We start from the raw sequence: 21508 nt of genomic DNA on the forward strand, positions 1-21508 counted from the left end.
ATCAAACCCGGTTCTCCAGATTAGAGTCCCGTGCTCTTAGCCACTACACCAAACTGGCTCTCTGGCCCCCAGGGACGTGTAGCTGTGGCAGTTACTTCCAACACAGTCCAGGAGAGCTGTACACAAAGGGTTTTCTAATGTCTTCCCAGCTGCTTAGAGGCCCCATGAAACAAATATGGCTTCTGCCAGCAGCAACACCATTAATCAGAATCTTTGAATCAGGCCTCAGATACGCTGTGATGCAAGGCAAGTGGTGGGGGCGGTCTGCTTTCATGGTCTCCTGTTCCATTTCTAGGCAGTGCAAGGACGTGAATGGTATCTGCCAGATTTAGAAAGGAGAATGCCTGAGGTGGTCTCAGGCCTGATAACTTCTTGTGGTTCATTTGTTTTTATGATCATTTCTACTTCTTGTTGTGAGCTGCCTTGGGCAGAGTTCTATAGAAAGGCAACATTGAAAGATCTTTAAATAAATAAATCCCTAATGGTGACAAGACAATTTTATATTTTTTTAAACATCAGATGCTGGAGTCATGTAATTACATGAGAACTGCAGCTTCCACATTTTGCATTCAAAGTTCAATTTCTTGTCCTTTGGACGGCAAGAACAAAAAAGCTTGGTAGCATCACCTCAAGCAAATAATAAGAAAAAAAACCCTGATCTTTTTAAACAAGAATCATAATTTTAGGGGGGTTATGTTTTAGCAGTACTACAGCAAGTGTAACATGAATGTAGGGCCACCCTCCTCATGTTCTGTCCCCCCTTTCCCAAACCCAGGATCCAAACATTGAAAATGGAGCACTGCCTTTGGTCTCAGTAGCTACTTCTGTGTACTGGTACAGCAGTATGGGACATCTGCTGGATGTATTTGGGACCAGAAAAAAGTGCTTTCAGATCAATAAAAAATAGGTGAGCTGCAGCCAATACTGGATGGGGACACAGTGGAGGAGCGTTCCAGAGCACATTTTTGTGACCTCACTGGAAACAGAAGCTTTCCAGAATCCTCACCACTACTACCAAACCCCGTGTCTTATGTCTACTCCATCACCTACCCTGAATCCTCAAGACAGAACTTGCAAATCTAAACAAAATTAAATGAATGTCATGAGGAAGTGGTTGTCTTTGGTGGCTATGCTGAGAATAGACTTAGGGCTGCTAAGTCAGCAAGAACTGCAGCCTCTTTCTCTCTTTCCTTCCTCAATTGACAGCTGCGCTTTGCTGCTTTGGCCCACTTAGCGATTATGCCAATTAGGAGTTGGTCTGGCTTCAGGCCTAGCCAGGTGGACAGATGCCAAGGAGCTTGTGCTGTTTCTAATCCCTTTCCCAAGGGGACTGCAAACCCCAGAGCAAGATTCAGCTGCTATCACCACAGCAACCACCAGCTCTGTGAATGGGGCTCCAAGTTGTCTCAGTGCAGAGCCTGCTGTGAACCAGAGAATGCAATAGAGCATCAAGGCTACAGGGCAAAGAATGAGAGGGAGAGGGGAAAGGCTCAGTAAGGAGCACGACAGAACAAAGTGACGGAGCCTGCAAGGGACATGCCCAAGGGAAGTCAAAGCCAGAGGCTACTGGGGGCTTCCTGAAGGCTGGGCTGGGCACTACCCTGGGAGAGGTTCACAGAATGTATGTTTAGAAAAGGCAGGCCTCAAATGGCAATCCAGAACTGAAAAGACTGGAAGATGATGGAGAACTTCTTAAGTGAGAATTAGAGGCTTGCCAAAGCATGAATTTAACTAATTGTATTTGCACCCATCACATTAAGAATCACTCCAATTCAGTATGACTTGACTCTTTAGTTTTTTTTAAAAAACCTTCCCTTGCATCCTCCAGATTTAAATATAACACAAATAAGCAATTTATCTCATTAGCAAGCTTTGAAAGTGTTGGATGATCTTGAATTAACTGTGTGCAAATAGTACCAGGCACAGAACCCTCCCCAATCTAATCACAATCATATATTCCTACCAAAAGGAAGCTAGAAAGCAAATTGGTAGGAATGAGCTATGGGTTATGAAAGCTCTGAAACCTTGAAAGGGTGCTGCTCCCTGGACTGGAAAGACAGCCAGGCCCCAATGTTTGGGTAACTCCCAAAGGCCTAACCTCTGTCTCCAGAGAAGATACTGGAGCAGATATTAAAGGTGTCCATCTACAAGCATCTGACAACAACATGGTTACAGGGGGGATTCAGCATGGATTTGTCCCCAACAGGTTCTGCCAAACCAAGTGACAGGTGTCATGGCCCAGTCTGAGAGTGAGGTCTCCTCTGGAGGAGAGGAGCCTCGTGTAGCCAGCCAGGACTCCTCAGGAGAAGAGGAGCCCTGTGTAGCCAGCCCTAGCCCTGATTCAGCAGAAGCCAGCAATCAGGAGCAACAGCTGCTGGCTGATCAGAGCTTGCAGCCAGCAGCTGAGACACCAGCACCCTCTAGCTCCAATACCACAGGGGAAGCTCAGCCAGGGACTTCTACAGGTGCAGCACAGCCAAGAGCCTCCACCCCCCCCCCCCAGGTTCACCCACGCCCAAGGAACGCCGCAGGCAGCGCCAGAGACTGGAACTGCAGGAGAGATGGCGCAGTGCTCGCCTCTTGAGCCAACACCAGCTGCTGGAGAGTGATGATGAGTAGTGTCAGGATGGAGCCCCAGCAGCTGGCTGAAAACCACGCCTGGCTATAAGAGCCAGTCTGGAGGAACTGCTGGGCGTGGAAGCAACGTGTCTACTGCCTGTAACCACTCTGTGTTTTGTGAACCTTGCCCGTGCCTGCTTTTGGACCTGATGCTATTGGTGACTGACCTTGGACTGTGCCTGATCTTGCTTTTGGACTCTGGACTCACTCCTGGCTTTATCTCGTGCTCTGACCACCGGTTTGACTTGGCTTTTGCTCTTGAAACTCCCCTTTGACTTTGGCCTTAAGGTTTGGACTTGAACCACCCTGCTTGGGCTGGCCCAACCCATGACAACAGGCTTACTAGATTGAGGGAAGCTATTGATGTAATTTATCTGGATTTCAGTAAAGTTTTTGACAAGATGCCTCATGAGGTTCTGATGGGTAAATTGGTGGGCTGTGGATTGGACTCTAGGCTGGTTAGATGGAGAGGAAACTGACTGGATAACCACACCAAAAGAGTAGTTGTCAATGGCATCAGGCCTGCTTAGAGTGCCACAGGACTCAATGCTTTTCAATATTTTTATAAATGATTTGGATGAGGGTGTGAAGGAGTTACTAATTAAATATGCAGATGACACCAAACTGGGAGGAGTAGCAAACACCCTTGAAAATAGGGACAGAATTAAATGAGATCTGGACCCGCTGGAAAAGTGGGCAGATATGAATAAGATGCAATTTAACATGGATAATGCCTGGTTCTCCACCTGGGCAACAAAACAGCAAAGAATGCATTCTCGATGAGGGATGCACTTCTGACTAGAGTGTGTGTAAACAAGATCTTGAGATACAAGTGGATGTTTAGCTAAATATGAGGAGTCAGTGTGATGCAGCAGCAAAAAAGGCAAATCCAGTATTGGGGTGTATCAACAAAGGCATAACAGCCAAATCACAGGATGTCACTGTCCCACTATAGACCGCATTGGTCAGGCCCCACCTGGAGTATTGTGTGCAGTTCCAGAGGCCTCATTTCAAAAAGGATGTGGACAAATTAGAATGAGTGCAAAGCAGAGCAACCAGCCTGGAGATCAAGCCCTATGAGGAAAGACTGAGGGACTTGAGAGAGTTCAGTTTGGAGGAGGTTGAAGGAAGTCATGATTGCTCTCCTTAAGAATATAAAAGGCTGTCACTTAGGAGGGGGAAGGGAGGTATTCCTATTGGCAACAGAGGACTGGATGCAAAACAATGGGTTCAAACTACAGAAGGGAAAGCATCAGCTGGAGAATACGAAACACTTCTTCATGTTAAGAGTAATTCAGCAGTGGAGTCGGCTGCCTATGGATATGGTGGAATCCCCCTCATTGGCAGTCTTCAAGGAACGGCTGGACAAATACTTGTTGGGGATGCTTTAGGCTGTTTCTGCATTGAGCATGAGTTGGGTAGAAGGTCTGTAAGGCCTCTTCCAACTCTTACGATTCAATGAATTGCCACTGCCCATCCATCCTTGCCCCATGCAAAGTGGGTAGGAGGAGCTGCTGCTGCTGCTGCTGCTGCTGCCAGGAGCCAGAAGCCCTGAGCCCCCAAGAGGCCAGGCACAAGCAGCCACTGTCACAAGCCTGCTGCCCAAGCGCCACGTGAAAGGGGTGCAAGTAACAACAGGAGCCTGTTCTTTTTCTCCCCTCCCTCCTTTGAGCAGATAGAGCTTCTTGAGGTCAGGGCCCTTCCCAGTGTGGGGCCCAAGGCAGCTTGTTGCCCTTTTGGCTAAGACCACCCCTGCTGACTCCACACTTCTACCAACTCTGTCTTCTCAGAGATGGGGAGTAGCAAAGCATCCTTCTATACCACAATACCTATACAGGGAAAGTTAGAATGGGTGTGATTTGGACAAAGCTACTCTAGTGAGTTTCATGACTGAACAAAGCTTCAAACTTGATTCTCACCCACATTCAAACCTAACGCTCCACTACTGAGCTGGCTTGGAAACTGGAGTGCATTAGCCTCTCTGGAACAGAAATGGCAGGATCCCTATTATTAACTCCTTCTGGCAAGTCACCCTGAAGAAGAGAGCTACTCTGGCATGTAGCAGCACTCTTGGGAGTTCCCTAATCCCAGGCAGGCCTGTTGGCTTTCCCAGCATTTCAGCCTGGCAGCAAGCAAGCAGACAGAGACCAGGGGAGAGAGATTGCTGTGGGGCTAGGAGCAAATAAAGAGCATTTATGAAAACCACACACATACAGAAGAGAAATGATGTGTCAGGACTCTGCTTTCCCTTTCAGCTCTCAGCACATTAATATTAGCCTCACATTCAGGCCAAGAGCCTGAATCTTGGCAGCGGATCAAGTCCAACTCTGATCCAGGTCTTGGACGAAGCACTACTAACAGACTGGAGTAATGCCACAAGGGCCGATGCAATTCCCCGGTGTAACCCAATGAGAATCTGGCTTGGACAGGACGGATGAATGCAAGCCATGTATGCGAAATGGTCTCTCTATCCCTTGCTTCCCACTCCTGTCTCACTCGTCTGCTCCAATCAGGAAGAATAATCAAGAAGGAGTTACTATTAAGCAAGTGCCATAATTTTTTTTCTATAAACATGGATGTGATCAAAAGGGGCTGTCTTTGAGAACAGCCTTCCAATTGAAACACAGAATAAGCAAGCAGCTTTGATAACCAAGCGAACAACCTGCAAATCCCTGCTGCTTGCTCAGCCATCAAGAAAGCACCCCAAGAGCAACAGTTCAGCACTTGGCCACAGTGAACCAGGCTTCTGTTCTTGCACCCATTCAGGCTCTCTCAGACATGGACTGTATAGGGCAATGATCAAGTTAAGCAGCCAGGCCTAGGGCTGGCTCTACAAACCAGTCTGAAGGCCTGAAAGACAAAGAGACCCACCTTCACTCCAAGACTCACCTATTGTAAGGTGAGCTTCCTCAGGCAACAACATGTGAGGCAGACAGAAGGTGATGGATAAACATGTTTATGTATATGGGGAGACAAAATGGGAAGAGTAAAGATTATATCCAGGTAGCAAAGATGCAACATGAGGTCCCATTAGTTGAACATATGAAGCTGATCTAGATAGACCAACTAGTAGTCTATCTAGACCAGTACTATCTCTGGCAGCAATCCACAATATGGTACTAGCGGGCACTGTGGCACCAGCCAATGGTTTTTGTATCGGTGCCCTCTTGCTTCTCCCTGAGGGTTCCTGTTTGGGGGAACTGGAACCAAGTCACATCTCTTTGCCCATAGGAATTAGCTGCTTCTGTTCCTATGGTCGCCATTTAGTGACAGGGCTTGAACCTCACTGCAGTCTTGGTGATGCCCACTACACTTTGTTAAAAGTCCCAAAGTACCCACAGGCTCAAAATTTCGGGGATCTCAAGTCTACTGTAACAATTCGGGCAGAAGTCTTTCCCAGCCCTGTGATGCCAGGCAATGAACATGGAGTCTTCTGCATGCCAAAAGATGTCCTCTGCCACCGTGAGCCTTTCCTCTGTTACCTCTGTTGACTCTAAGTGAACATATGAAGCAGCCTTATGCCGAGCCAGACATTGACCCATCTAGCCATTGTATACTGTCCTTGGTACATCTAGTCAAAAACTTTGGCTGCTCTGACTTGTGCATGCAAAGTATATGTTTTACCACTGAGCTATGGTTCATACCAGTTATCTGTGTCTGCTTCCTGAAGAAAGGCAAAAGAGAACTAAAACTTTATACTTTCCTGCTCTGATATGCTTGGCTGAATAGGGGTGTAGCATTGATTTTGCAAGTGATCTTAGAAAAGCAGAAAGAAAGTCACAAAAAAATTAATGAAGAATCTTTTACTATCTTCAGTTTACTGTATATGTGACTCAGAGTATTCCCTACTTCTACAGCAACTGCACTAATTCTGGCCCAGACTGCATGACTCTTACAAACTCCATGACAGTAAGATGATTAAGAGAAAAAAATGGACAAAAGCAAATCCTTCAGCTGTGTGTGACAAACAGGTAATGGCCCAGACTTTTACTCACTCTTTATGCAATATACACAATTGGAAAAAATACACAAGAGGTCAGCTAAGGCAATTATATTTGCAAAACAAAAAAGACAATGCCTTCTTCATCCTCCACTTGGATCTTTGTGTCATACCAAGCTCACAAAAGCAGTCCCCACATTTGTAATAGCTATTTATCTGTTCTTTATCCTAGGTTAATCTAGCTCACAGTTGTCCATTTGGCCCAGATACCAAATATCTTTGTAAGTCATACTTCAAGGGGTTCTAGTGACCCTTCCCTTCTAACCTATTCATTTCTAAAGCATGAGCTTCTGTGTGTAATCCTTGTCCTGGATCCAGCCTGAGTGAAAACACTGCAGAGTCTGCTGTGATCATCCTTGCAATGGCTTCCTCCCTCTCCCCTTGCACCACCCAACCTATTCGGGTGGAGCAATAAGAAAGAAATCTATGGTGCTTGGGGCAATACTAGAATGTGGTTTAAAGGAAGGCTTCCATGTAGTTGGGAGTTGGGAATTGTGTGATCAGTGCTCCAAGGAAGACAGCTGCTTTTGAACACAGTGGGAAGCAGTGCTGGAGTGAAACAAAGAGGGAACTCTTGACCCTCTGATGTTTGTGTTTTAAAAGAAAGGCAGTTTTGTCATACATGATCAAATATAGTTGTAGAATCTGTCAAAGCACACAGCTGACATATACAAATGAAAAGAGTCAAAGATGCAGCATCAGAATGCAGGTGGGGGCGAGTGGCAAGGTACACCTCATTCCTAAGCTAAAATCCAGCTTCTTTATTTTAAAATGAGGTGTGGATTTATCCTTGAAAGGATTAAGTGCATAAAAGGATCAAATGTTGGCATGGTGATTGTCACACAATGTAGTAGGAAGCAGACCTGTTGCTTGGCAACGTATCATTGATGGCTTCTTACGGACCAAAAACTGGCATTAGGGAGGGATCTCTGGGCAAAAGAGCAGATGATCTAGAAGAATGTAATCGATGTCCAACAAAAGGAAAAGGGAGCCAGAGATAATCCACATACAGCTTAGTAAGGTCTTCACGAGAAGACAGATTAGATCCAGGAACGGTCCCATTCTTGTTAATTCAGTGGACTCAGCCAGAGGAAACTAATTATGGAGCCTTGGAGAGGAAAGATGAGCGTTAGAACATAGTTCTCTCTCCAAAATGCTTACTGTTCTAGGTGGGTAGCATGGTAGAGCCTAGACACAATTTCCAGGGTTGCATGGAATCAGCAAACTCTCAAACTTGGTGTACACTCAGCAGAACGAGGCAGTAGAATTCTAGGAAGGTAAAATGGACCATAAAGGTAAAGGCAGTCCCTTGTGCAAGCACCAAGTCTTTACTGACCCATCATAACATTTTCTTGGCAGACTTTTTACAGGGTGGTTTGCCATTACCTTCCCCAGTCATCTACACTTTACCCCCAGGAAACCGGGTACTCATTTTACCGACCTCGGAAGGATGGAAGGCTGAGTCAATCTTGAGCCGGCTATCTGAGCCCGGCTTCCACCAGGATCGAACTCTGGTTGTGAGCAGAGCCTGGGCTGCAGTACTGCAGATAAATGCTCTTTTGTGTAAAAATTCACTTAAAAGAAAAAATTAACACATTCGGGAGCCTTTTTGTTTGCCGTGCTAGTTTTCCACTTATTGAGAATTAGTTCCATAGAAGTTTGAAAAATATTACTCCCCTGCAGTCTGAAGTGGCAGAATCCACACTATCCCCTCCACCTCCTCATTACCACCTCACTCTGTGTAAACAGAACATAAGAGCTCTTCTGGCTCAGGCCAGTGGTCCATCTAATTCAGCACCCTGTATTATCCAGTGGCCACAAGTTGCCCTGGAGGGCCAATAAACAGGGCACAGAAGCCAAGGCTTTCCCCCTGATGTTGCCTCCCAGCACTGGGCTTCTGAGGTTTACTGCCTCTGAATGTGGAGGTTCTCTTTAGTCACCATGGTGAATAGCCATGGTCTCCTCCACGAATTTCTCTCCCCCACTCTTTTAAAGCCATTCATGCTGATGGCTATCACTGCATCCATTGGCAGTAAATTCTACAATTTAATAACTCACTGAGTAAAGAAGTATTTCCTTTTATCTGTCCTGAATCTTTCTGTCCCATAAGTGATTGTGAGCATAAACGCCAGTACTTTAAAAGAACAAGTAGAAACACAAATTGATGCATTGTTCCCATTCTGTCAGACAGTTTGTAAATAGAACTCTATGACCAATTGATACTGAAAAGCTCCCTCCCTGTGGATATATGCAAACATCCAGAAGCTATCAAGGAATAGTTGAGGTAGATTCCTGAAGCGACAATCTACCACCTCAACATGACAAATACACCTAGTTTGTCTTATAAACAAACTAATATGCCATGTGAAAATAGAAATGGCTCTATGGTGCCTGTCTAAACCTTAGAAGGCTTGCAAGTTAGGACTGTATCTATATGCATGCAAACATGCTGTCTTTTTTGGAAGATCCTTAACCTAGGGATGCCACAGATCAAACCTGGAAGTTCTGATAGATACTGCAGAATTGTACTAAGACCCATTATATAATCTACACATTATAGAAAAGAAGTACTTTAAAAGACTCACACTAGAAAAGCAGTTTTATATTGGGGGGTAGTAGAAAGTATTAATATGACTATAGTCAAATATTAAGGTGTGCAAGCAAACTGCATATGTACTGTACATCTACACTCCATACTATCATTTAATTTGATTATACCCAGTAAAGGTCCTGGTCATCTGATAAAGCCATCTTTTATTTTAAAATGAGCAAGTTTCTAGTCCTAATAGGTCCTTTTTACCACTACCACCAGCAGAATAGGAGATCCTTCACCAAGTTATCTTCCCATGCTGCTGTAGTAAGCAGGAAAGGTGGACCAGACCAATTGCGCCTACCTTTCCATCTGACTGACCTTTTCTCCTTTCTGGCTGGATGACAACTGGTAAGGGACCACACAATTAGCTTCCACATGAGGTATTCCTCTGTTCAAACATCAACTGCTGTAGCATCAGAAGACCCCACAAAGCAGCAGCTATCATACCACGAGCAGTGAGTGTAAATGTAGTTATGGCAAAATGCTTGGGACCATGAAGGCTCAGAAGAAGGCTGAACAAGATTTAAGTGACCTCTAGGCTGACGCACTGGTGGTCTGCAAAACTCATGGCTCTACCAATATAACACACAGAACGATATAACACTTCTGCTGCCTCTGCCATTGTCAAAATCAAAAATCTAAGCAGGAAACAATTATGCAAAGCAATTAGTAAGCATATGCACATTTCTCTGCTTTGCATAATTTATTCAGAGTACTAATTATGCATTTCCTCAGTGAATGAATCTTTTTAATTTTTTTTTTACGGAGAACACAAAGGCATAATAGCACAGCTATATCAATGCAGAGAGGCCAGAATCCTAAAATTATCTGTCAGCAGCAGCTACCTCTGTATAAGTTCAAAGAAATCCAAAGATATAACTGCAGGCATGTGACCCAGGAGTCAGACTCCAGGGTCATCACTTTGCAAAGGTGTCAGTGCTGTTGTCACCCTTCTTAACATCAGATCTTTTCTAATCCCTCATCTGTGACTCAGCTAACATTATCCAAATCTGTCAGCAAGCAGCACACAGGGTGAGCATAGAGCCCCATGCAGCCTCTTGGCTACAGACCTAAAGGGGGATGGCAACTGCCCCGTCTTGGCAGAGTAATCACAAATCAGTAAACAACAGGAGAGCTCTCCATGACCAGAGCTCAGCTATCCTCCTGACTGGCCTTAGCTCCTTGCTAATTATCCCATTACACACTTAACCCTCTTGACTAAAGCCTGGCATCATGTTTATTTAGCCAGATTACAACTTCATTCCCCCAAATCCACTACTGTTGGTGACCTAGGCAAATAAAATACTAGAAAATGGAAGAAGGGAAATTGATAACCACATTAGCAGAACAGGTGCCCCAACTGAGCCATTTGCACCACCACCAGAGTTTAAGTAAAAGGAAACTGTGGGTGAAAGGATGTAAGTTTTAGATAAGAGGACCCGCCACATGCAGAGAAGGGGGAGGGCAGCTGTGGGCTTAGGCTTGCAGGCAGTGGCTGAGTCAAAGTACACATGACACCCAGAAGTTCATATTCAGCACAATTTTCTTTCTCAATAGCAGCCATAAGCGGAGGCAATTTGGAGCTGGAATACAGCATCACTTTTCCAAGATGAGACAAGCCCATGGGACCACTACGGCAAGCAAAGAAGCACTCTGACCACTGCCTATATCTTTGCCCCAGTTAGGGTTGCCAGTTGTTCAGCTTTCATCTAGAAAGTCCAGTATTTTCTAGGTTGGTCAGGGAGAATTATCCAGAAAATACTGGACTCCTGGCTGCAGGAGGGAAGGCAGAAGGGGAGGGGGCAGCACACAGGAAGCTGGCCCACCCCGCTGTGGAACAGGTGGGACTTGTCCCCGGGGGCGAGCACCACTTGCAAGCTGGGCCCACAGCACCTCCACCTCTCCATGCCTCCAGGAGGGATGGGATGACCAGGCTGGCTCCCCACCACCTATCTCCCAGTTACATGGCTCACAGCCACGGCACGGAGGTGCTAATGCCTGTGTGGCCTTATGCAATGACGTTACTTCTGGAAGAGGAGCACGTGCACCTATATGAGTACCGTCCCCCTCTCACCCCCACCCCCCCCCATGGTCCAGTATTGGCTGGAGACCATCTGGCAACCACAGGCCCAGTGAGGCAAACTGCCGGGGCAAGGAGCCTGTTTCAACGTAGGATAACAGCGAGGGCGGAGGCTAAACTTCTTCGCCCAAACCAGGGGCTTAAGAACTGCAACGACCCAAATCCCACAGTCCCCGTTAACTTGGCCCAACCTTAGCACTGCGGCACTCAGGATTCAGGAGCAGCGCCTGTCCGGTTCATGAAGGTACCGGATGCCCATCGCTGACCCGGGAGGCCCGCTCCGGCCCAATTCCGTCAGTTTCCAAGAGCGCAGAATGGCCCGGGCTGCAGGAGAAAAGAAGGGCCTGCCCAGCGACCGTCCCCCCGCGCAGGGCAGGAGGCGGCAGCCGGATTCTCACCGGTTAGAAAACCGAGAGCAGGAGTCGCTCGCAAAAGAGGCTACAAACAAACTCCCAGGCAGCAGCGAGACAGAACGCGGGCCGAGGGGAAACGGATGCTCTGGGGTTTGAGGGAGGCTGCCTCTGCTGCGCGGAACCGCCGCTCAGAAGGGGAAGCCTGCCCGGGGGGGGGGGGGCACGAAGAGGCCCGGGAAGTGCCTCGCCTTTCAGGGCTGCTTGTCTTAGGAGCACCGCTCTCGCCTCGCAAGCGCGCCCCGGGGTCCCGCCACTGCAGCCCGGCTCTCCCCAGCGCCACAGACTAGCCAGCTCGCCGCGCCGCACTGCGCACTGCCTCCGGTTCTTTGACTCCCCTCGCGGGAGCCAAATCCACGTCCCGTCCTTTCCGGCCCCCGACCACCTGCTCAGGGACGCCGCCCACCTCGCCGCTTTTCCGGCAGCCCATATTGGGTGGCTCCCGCAGCCCGAGTTCTTCGTGCGGTCTTCCCTGCCCAGGAATGAATCCGGGACGGCGAGCAGACACACACCCCACCCCCTGCCGCCGCTCCAGACAGGACAGCCCAGCAGGCGGGCTCCAGAAGGCCGGGGCAGCACGCGCCGCTGCGCGCGAAGGTTGGGCGGGGAGCCTCCCCGTCCCCGTCCGCGCCACGTGGCTTTGGCGCCCAAACCTGGCCTTCCCTCCCCGGCCCGGATCCCTCGCGAAAGAATGGCGACGCCACTGGAGGGGGGGGGGGTATCCTACACCGTGCGCCAAGCCTGTGAGGCGGCCGTGGGGATGGACGCGCCACGCAGCCTCACCTCAGCTCGCCCGCAGCCTCCGGGGTTGCAGTGGCCCCGCCCAGCCAGCGCGGTGCCGCGCCCGGGGCCAGCGCAGGAAGGGGAGCCGGGCGCCGCGCGGAGCCGCGAGCTCGCCCTTGCGCCCTGGGCCGCGTTCTTCCAGAGCGGCGCTGCACGAGATTTACCGTCGCTTGTCCCGGAAACTGCCGGTCGGCGCTTTCTCAAGAGCGGGAGCACCCGAAGCCGGGCAACCCGGTTCGTCTCTTCTGGAGGAGAAAAGAAGCGTGCCGGGACGCCTCGAGTGGCCTTTTGTTCCCGACACCGCTTGGCCAACTCCGCACCCCGTTATCTGTCTGATCGTCCTTACAAGTTACCGAGGCTTCCAGCAGTAGCAAGTTCTCAAGTGCACTGCTATGAGGTGTCCTTTATGGCTACAGTCCAAGCATGCTAGGCCTAGCAGCAGGATGGTCGATAGAGCATTCAAGTGACTTCAAGTGCTGGTCACATTTTAAAAAGAGAAACGCTCGTGCAAGTGGAAAACTCCTTGCAAGAAGAAAACTAACACTGCAGGGAGTGGAGTGGGCTAAAACCTTTGCCACCTTTGTGTGTTTATTGTTGTATAGAGGGTGGTTTGGCTACTCTCTCCGCAGACTGAACTGATTCAATCCACTGCTCGTTCTACTGCATGCAGGTCGCTATGCTTACAGGGCAATCCTATACAGAGTTACTCCAGTCCGGAGCCTATTGAAGTATTTGGAGTAATTCTGCTAGGATTGTACCATTAATCATTCAGAGATACAGCAGATGGTGTGAACAGGCTCCACAGGGGAAAAAACATTGCACTGAGCACACAGTTCTGTCTGTGGTAGCCATTCACACCTGCAAGACAACCCTTGTCACAGTAACCAAGTGATGAATATGCATGTGGGAACCCCCTTGAAGAGGAGCAGTTTCATGCACGCATATGAGGTGAGATGTTAGGAAAATTTGTCTGGGGCATTATATCAGATTATAGAAATGCACGTGTGAAACCTTAACATGTCCATGGTCAGGATAAGATATAAATGGTGGCCATCACAATGAGTTTATTTGTTCCAAGAAAATCTAAATTTTGCACTCTGAATTTTAAAAATAAATAAGTAAATTATATGAATAAACATAGTTTATGTATACATCATATTTTATGGCTGCTTTCTCCAAGGAGCTCAGGACAGCATACAAGGTTCTCCCATCCCACATTTTGGCCTCACAATAATTTTGTGTAGGCTAGGCTGAAAGAGTGTGGCTGACCCAAAGTTGTCCAATGAGTATAATGGTTGAATAGAACTTTGAACCCATAACTCCCAATCCTGATCCAAAACACTAACCATGACACAGCCCTGGCTGCTTTCCATAAACTGGACTTGGGTCTGGAATCTGGTTGTGGACTTCCCCCTCATGAGACCAGATGATGAAAATGTCATCATTAAATCTCAAGTGCAGGAGAGGTGTTAGTGAGAAGGAGCTGAGGAAGTACCACTCAATGTATTTAAAAATTTTATTAGCTGTCTTTTCTCCAAGATGCACAAGACAAGTTAGTCATGAATATCTCTGCATATTGTGGAACCAAATCTGAAGTAAGGATGGCAGAGACAAAGTGTGTTATTAGCAAGGTGTGTTGTGGTATTATTAAGGATAATAAAACAGAGGAATCGCGCATGATGCTCTACCTGCTGACATGCTCCCCAACGGAGAGTCTTTTTGTTTAATGTTTCTGACATTCACACTGTTTTTTCATCTGTTCCTACGAGAACTATACACTGGTTTTTAAAAATGAGTCTCAGATTCTTGCTGCTAAGTCCTAAATGACCTGAGACCAAGGGGTTTGAAGGACAGCTTGCTTCCCTTACATGCCCATCAACCAAGATCTTCAGAGGACCTGTTCAGTGCACCCACACTTTCAGAGCTGAGGCATGTTCTAGGCTTCCCATAGCTGCTTGTCTGACACCAGGCCTGCTTCACTTTGGGAACCAAGTGAAAACTTCCTTATTTTCCTGTTCAGTGTATTGATGTTTAGGTGTTGCTGTGTTTTTATTGTGAACTGCTGTTTTAAGTGAATTTTCTGGTTTCTTTTTTGAAAATTATCAAAGAATAGTTTCTTTGTGTAATGATAACATTTGTGACCTGCCTCTGGAGCTTTTTAAGCAGAGAAAACAACATAACAGAAATATCTGAAATTGTTGATGATGAAGGTGATGATGATAAAATTATTAATAGCACTGCTCATTTTGTTTGGCCCCTTTTTCCAAGATTGTTCTCTTGGTTTATCAAATGCTTCCTTATTTAATAAAGAAATAACATGAGCATAACATGAATGACAAGATTGTGTATGAGTAGCATATAGGCAAAAACAAGGCTGACATGTCATAGGTGTGAGCATCTGAATGAGGGTGAGGTGCACAAGAAAATACGTAGGAAAGTTGAGATGATTCTGTTGAAGGAGTATGATAGATTTTTAATCCAGAGGAGTTAGCTGTGTTAGTCTGTAGTAGCAAAATGGCAAAGAGTCCAGTAGCGCCTTTAAGACTAACCAACTTTACTGTAGCATAAGCTTTCGAGAATCACAGTTCTCTTCATCAGATGCATGGAGGGTATGAAGAAACTGGCCAGATACATATAGGGTGTCTATAGATATATATGAAGAAACTGGTGTATATAGAGTAGGTGTATAGGTGTATATAGATGTATATAGGTGTATAGGTGTATATAGTAGGTGTATATAGAGAGATTTTTAATGGCAGGGAGGGTGACAGAGCTATGTGGAGAATGATGCCCTCGTAAGACTTACCTGTCCTGGACATACACACACCCAGAAACCACCATGAGGCCCAATGCTCAGTGCTACCCAGTAGCCGTCCATTCTGGTGTCCAGAAGCTGTCCAGAACAATGCTTCTGGCCCATTAACAATTAAGCCACAGCAAAGGGGCATAAGGAATAGAACTGTTATAAATGTTCATCTCCACTGCCCTAATGTGGAACGCTTGTTTCCCCAGGGTGGTCTCCTGTTCTTCAGGAGGCTCTAATGTTGGACAGCTCTCCGGACAAAGTTCCCTACCAATGAAGATCTTGGTGCGTAATTTTTTTAAAAGGCATATTTATTTGGCCTGTAGTGGTTATGTAGCTGGGCTGCGATGCTGCACTTTGCTGGTTCGAATCTCACTACTGCAGATCCTGATAAATATGCAGCAAGCACGGCATACCTATGAACAATGTCCTCTAGAGTTCAGAACTAGTCTAGAGAAACACACAACATGAAAATCCACATCACGCATGAAGTCATGCAACCTTCATCCCAGTTGCCACTAATCACTCCCCTGGCTGTGGCAAAAGAGCTGCTGTAGCAGAGTGGCTGGTTTACGAATCAGCACTCTGCTGGTGGGAATCCCATTACTGCCATGGCCTTAGAAGTGGCCTTGGGTAAGCCGCTCCTCTCAGCCATAGCTCCCCAGCTACGTTGCAAGGAAATAATAACACTGACTTTATTTACCGCTCTGAGTGGGGCACTAATCTGTCCAGAAGAGTGGTATATGAAATGTTACTCTTACCTATTTTCACAGAAGATCCTATGAAGAGCCTTTGAGCCTCTTGTATCCCATTTGTGCCATAGCTGAAGAGTATTAATATGGGATATAATGCAGAAAATAGATCCAATGCATGTTTGTGGCAATGTAGGTTTTACACTATTACTATAGACGGGTTTAAAGAACAGGTTCATTAAATAAAAATAAAATTAATGTGTTGCCTTTATAATTCTCACAACAACCAGGTCAGGTAGATCAGAATTAGTACCTCCATATTTCAGGTGGAGATACGAGGCTTAGAGATAGCAGTTTGCCTAAGGCTGTCAAGTGAGCTCTTGGCAGAGGTGAGATTTGACCAAGGGCCTTCCTGCTTTACATTTCCATCTCTCAGCCACTACATCAGAGCATCCTTGAAATGCAGTTGACACTCCCACAGGCCAATGCTGGTGGCAAGATGCCTTCTTCCCAATATGGGTTACTATTGTGCTTTTGACAGCTATTTATAATAATAGATTAGGTGTGCATGCCAGCACTGGCTTTGTACAATGGAGAACAGTACCCAGTCAGCTGAAGGAAGCAACTTTGCTTTCCAGATTTTAGCCTTAAAAGTAGCACTGTATATCCTGGTGGAAGAATAGCATTCTCCTATGTACAAAATGTGTGTAGTGCTCAAAAGCATGATTTCCCAGTTTCAGAAACACATCTGAGGCTGTGCACAACAAATAGCCAAGCATTTATTGTGCAGAAAATGAATGGTGCGAGTGAGGGGGGGAACCCCTTTCAAACAGAAACTACAACAGTGTTCCATTTATTATTGAGCCCAAGCTCTAAAGTGAGATGGAGATTGTCTCCATTCAGCCTACTTTGCAGTTTCTACAGCCAGAGCTGTTCAAATAAATGCAATGAAACTTTTGTGCACAAAGGGGTGATATTTGGAAGCATATTTGTGGAACTGGGGATTACCATGTCCAACAAAAGCATCCCTGGTTCTGCTTCCAACTCAGCATGTACTTCTGGCAAGTCATAATCAGTCATTCTTTCCTCACATATCAAAAGGACGCAATTAATGACTCCTTTTGTTTTGTAAAAAAAAGGGAGCTGGATTATTTCAAAGACATATGTAAGTTAACACCCTGCTGGGATCCCATATTTCGACTTCCTCTTACCCCTGTTAGAGCCAATTTAAATATGCAGGCAGGCACATGCTACAATCCTCTAATGGGTCTGTGCCACATCACTATCCATAGAGGGGTCTGTTTGAAAGCACCCTGGTGTCAAAGCCTTCTTTTGCCTATGGAAAGCATATGTGGGTGGGGGGAGATATGAGACAACATTTAAAGTGGTTATTCTCATCTAGGGTCATTGGCCCAGAATTGTTATGGTTCATTGCATGAATGTCTAATCCCTTCCTTGAAGATCTCTTGCAGAAAGAATTGTTCTTGTTATCAATACATAGTATTGATACCTTGTTATCAGTATACAGAAAAGGAGATCCCTTGTTTCTTGCTTTCTAGATCCGCCCTGAGCCTGCTGATGTGGGGAGGGTAGAATATAAATTGAAAATAAATAAATAGAATCAGAGCCCACTTAGGCAGGACAGCAGCTTTGTTTTCAAGAATCAGTTCTGCCAGCACCACACCTTCAAGAATTCCAAATTTTTAAAGCCCCTTAAGATAAACTCATACGGTGTAAGAGATAAGATTGTCATTTGTTAAGAGAAAACTCTCAGGCAGCTGCTGCATCATTTTCTTATTCCTTCTCAGCTGCCATATTGATTACGCCCAGCATCCAGCCCACAAGAGGTCTGAGGGGTTTTCTAGTCCTGAAGAGGGAATGTAAATAGCTAAGTCCCTTGATTTGGAAACAACAGGTGCCTTCTTGATGTGCTTGGCTTATCCCCCTTAGGCTCAGCAATGAGAGAATGGAGAGAGACCTCCGTTTCAGATCCTGGAAAGAGGAATTGCCTGGCAAAGACTTTGGCAAAGGAACAGCATAGAGAGACTGATATGATCTAGAGAGCAGTTAGTAGCATTAGCTCATGGTGACTGTGTGTGTACATAATGTGTGCAGCAGTCATTGCCATAAGCTTTGTTGCATGGCTATCTTGACATGTCATTTATCATGGTCTTCTGACTACAACACCTGCACATTACTTCTTATGTGATAGAATCCGCTTCAGCACTCCAGCACAAGAATGAAGATTTTTTTCAGTGTGTATGGAGACATTTTATGCTTTCTCTGGGATCAACACAGCAACAACACAATTTTCTGCTTTTATATTTTTCCCTCCAAGGCCTGAACAGCTGGGTTTGTGGTTAGCTGAAGCTGTTCATTTTATACACAGAGACATATTAATAACAAATATTTTTAAAGTTTTTAACCAAGCCCATCCCCAAAGCTGCTATTCTGTGTAGAGTTACACAGTATTCAAATCCATCTGACTTGAGAATTTTATTAGCCATTTTGCAGTGAACTGCTCCATTCACACACACTGATGCTGGGGTCATGAGAGGTGGCCATTGCATAAAAGAAAACCTATAAAATCTTTAGGTTGCACAAAAAGTGTCCTGTATTCCTTACTCTTCTCTTGAAAAGTTTCAACTGATGCTGAAATCCTAAACATTTATTTAAGCTGTAGTTTTAAATAGACATTTTCCATGCTCAGAACTAATGAAGAGCCACATGAAGCCAAGCCATCCACACACTCCTTTTGTGAAAATGTTGAAGATGGGGTTTGCACTATTTCCATGAGTGAGACACTAATATGTCTAAAAGAGTGGTATTAAGCACACTGCTGAGGAGGAGGAGGAGGTCGTACAACAATGATATGCTAAGAATATAGAGATAACGCGTCATGCAGCCATGAGATACCATGAGGAAGTGCCACAATGTGCATGCACTAATTATACCTGATCCAGACAAGAATTGCCATTGTGTGTGTGTAAAGTGCCATTGTGTGTGTGTGTGTGTGTGTAAAGTGTCATCAAGTTGCAGCTTACCTATTGTGACCTCATATGGTTTTCAAGCTAAGAGACAAACAAGGTGGTTTGCCATTGCCTGCTTTATGTAGCAACCCTGGTCTTCCTTGGTGGTCTCCCATCCAAGTGCTAACCAGGGCTGACCCTGCTTAGCTTCCGGTTAAGGGCATTTTTGCCATTAATGGACACCAAGTCAGGCAACTATAGGGGATAGAGGGCAACACCACACACTTGTGAAATGTAAATGTTTTAAGTACAGAATGTGGCAAATAAAGGCCAAGAAGAAAGATAGTGGCAAGAGCAGCCAATCAAGGGAGGGAGGGGAAGGCACAGGGAAGTAGTGTTAATGTGCAAGCAGCTTTTTACACACACGTATGGGAACTGTTTGAATACAGAGTTTTTCAAATATTTGAGTGTGCTGACTGCAATTTGCAGAAAAATTGCAAACCAAACCAGCAAACGACTGAGCATCCCCAGCCCACACACTATCAGAAAGCCAACTTTTATTGGCTTAGAACTGGCAATAGAATTTGAGGAATTATTACTTGACTAACCAATGTGGCAAAGTACATGAAGGACGGACAGTCAAAGCATCAGAAAACTTACTGGGTGTCTTTAGGCAAGTCACTTTCTCCCATATGAACTATCTCAGAGGGCTGTTGTAGGAATAAACAATCTAAGAATGTGAAGGCCCTCTAGATTTGAAAGCAATACAAGAAATTACAAACAGTAGCCCTTTTCAAGTCTGAAGGGTGATATGGTTCATCACGGAAGCAGCCACATGGATCTATGAGCAACCTCTCTTTCTCGTGTGGAAAGGAGGCAACCCCATCACCTCCTCTCATCACCTACATCAGGAGTGCACTGTTACTGCTGGAGAAATGCATTACTTTCCCTTTCAAACCATACATAGCTGCCCACAGACTACACTTGCCCCCTTAAAATGGCATCCACAATATTACAGAACACCAGAAATTCTACTAGGAATGGATTCTTAAGTATCAAATCCATGCCTAATGTGTCAGGACTTCTGAACAGTGACCATGGAAAGGTTGGGCCCTTGTTCTCCTGGACTTTTGAAGAGAAATGCCACTCTTCACACATGCAGAAGTGTTGCTATATGCAGTCACAGGAACAAAATGTGCTGCATAAAGAGGCCCTTGGGCCACGACCAGGAGCCATTTTGTTGTCCTTGTATGCTCTACAATTATATCCGGGATGGGCACTTGGATGGTTTTGCAGCTGACGCATAGATTCAGGTGCTCCCAGACTGTGCTGACGTAGTGGTTGAGAGCATGAACATCTCAGCTTCTCCATGAACTCGCAGCATGATCTTAACACTGTCTTTCAGCCTCAGCTCTTCCCTCTATAATATGGGCATAATAATAATACCCTACTTTAGTGTCAGAGAGAGTACTGTGTCCAATATAAAGATTAAACAAAATATTAAATATTAAATAAAATACAGATTCAATAAACTAAATATTGAATATAAATAAATATTAAAATAATAATTGCTATTCATCTATCTCCTGTCCTATCTTGGGTGTTTGCATTTGCAATCCCATATAAATGTTCTTGCAGTGTGAGAATAATAATCTTAAATGCTGTAATCTTAAATGCTCCTGTAACCAATATAACAACAACATATTTCTCCAATAATCCTACATAGAGTACATTGAATCTCTTTACACTTTTACACATCAGTGTATTGTTGCCTCCTTTCTTTTCTATTTATTTAACAGCTCCTTTTCACAAGCACCCAACCTTAACTTTCCAAAAATGCTCTCCTTTTTAGTATGTTCCTAAATTATGTGGGATGTGATCTAAATATCTGGAGGTACAAAAGGACTGACGATGCAGTCCTAAACAGTGAGTTACATAAGCCTCCTTAATCTCATTGACTTCAGGGGACTTCGAAAGGTTTAATTCTGCTAAGGATTGTTCTGAGACTCACATCAACCTGAGATTCATTGCATACATTTTCCGCTCTCCCAGTCAGCATCCATGTACACAAAGAGATTTTTTCCTTGCACTTTGCAGGTTGCATTGACTTTTCTATACTTGATTGACTTATTGCTTGAAATATATACTTGACTGACTTATGTTCTATATTCCTTTAGTTGAATAATCTTTCTCTTTGTTGTTTGTTTAAAAGAAGGTATAAAAGATAATGGAATTGCCCTGTGAGGCATGCATTGTCAGAATCTACTGAAGTGCATCAGTTTATTTGGGTACTTACTCTAATAAACTTATACTTTGTTTGCCACTCACCATTGTCTTGAGATTTGATGGGTGCATCTTAAAAAATTAATTGGAGAATTCCTGAAATTGGGTTTCCAGGGTATCCTCTCTCACACACATACATACCTGGACAGTAGCAATGTCTAAACTGGACAGAGACAGCATCATTTGTTTGTATTTTCCACAGTCTCCACTCAGACATAAACTGAAATCCTGAAACTACCTAACATTTGAGGCCGCTGCAAAGAACTCTGTGGGACT

At 45.3% G+C, this 21508-nt stretch overlaps 1 protein-coding gene across 2 annotated transcripts in view; it reads right to left on the reverse strand.

Annotated features, from left to right (window-relative positions):
- The window catches only part of NAV1 (neuron navigator 1), a 369442-nt gene that overhangs the window by 319631 nt on the left and 28303 nt on the right, over positions 1-21508 (reverse strand). Inside the window, exon 1 of one of the 2 annotated variants that reach the window (XM_054979895.1) lies at positions 12109-12168. The exons of the other annotated variant lie outside the window; for it this stretch is intronic. The gene's annotated coding sequence lies outside the window, so the exon portion shown is untranslated. Of the gene's footprint in view, positions 1-12108; positions 12169-21508 lie in introns of those variants that run through there. 2 annotated transcript variants of the gene reach the window in all.

The sequence above is a fragment of the Eublepharis macularius genome, chromosome 5 (genome assembly GCF_028583425.1).
Source record: "Eublepharis macularius isolate TG4126 chromosome 5, MPM_Emac_v1.0, whole genome shotgun sequence".
In the NCBI taxonomy this organism is placed as follows: Eukaryota; Metazoa; Chordata; class Lepidosauria; order Squamata; family Eublepharidae; genus Eublepharis; species Eublepharis macularius.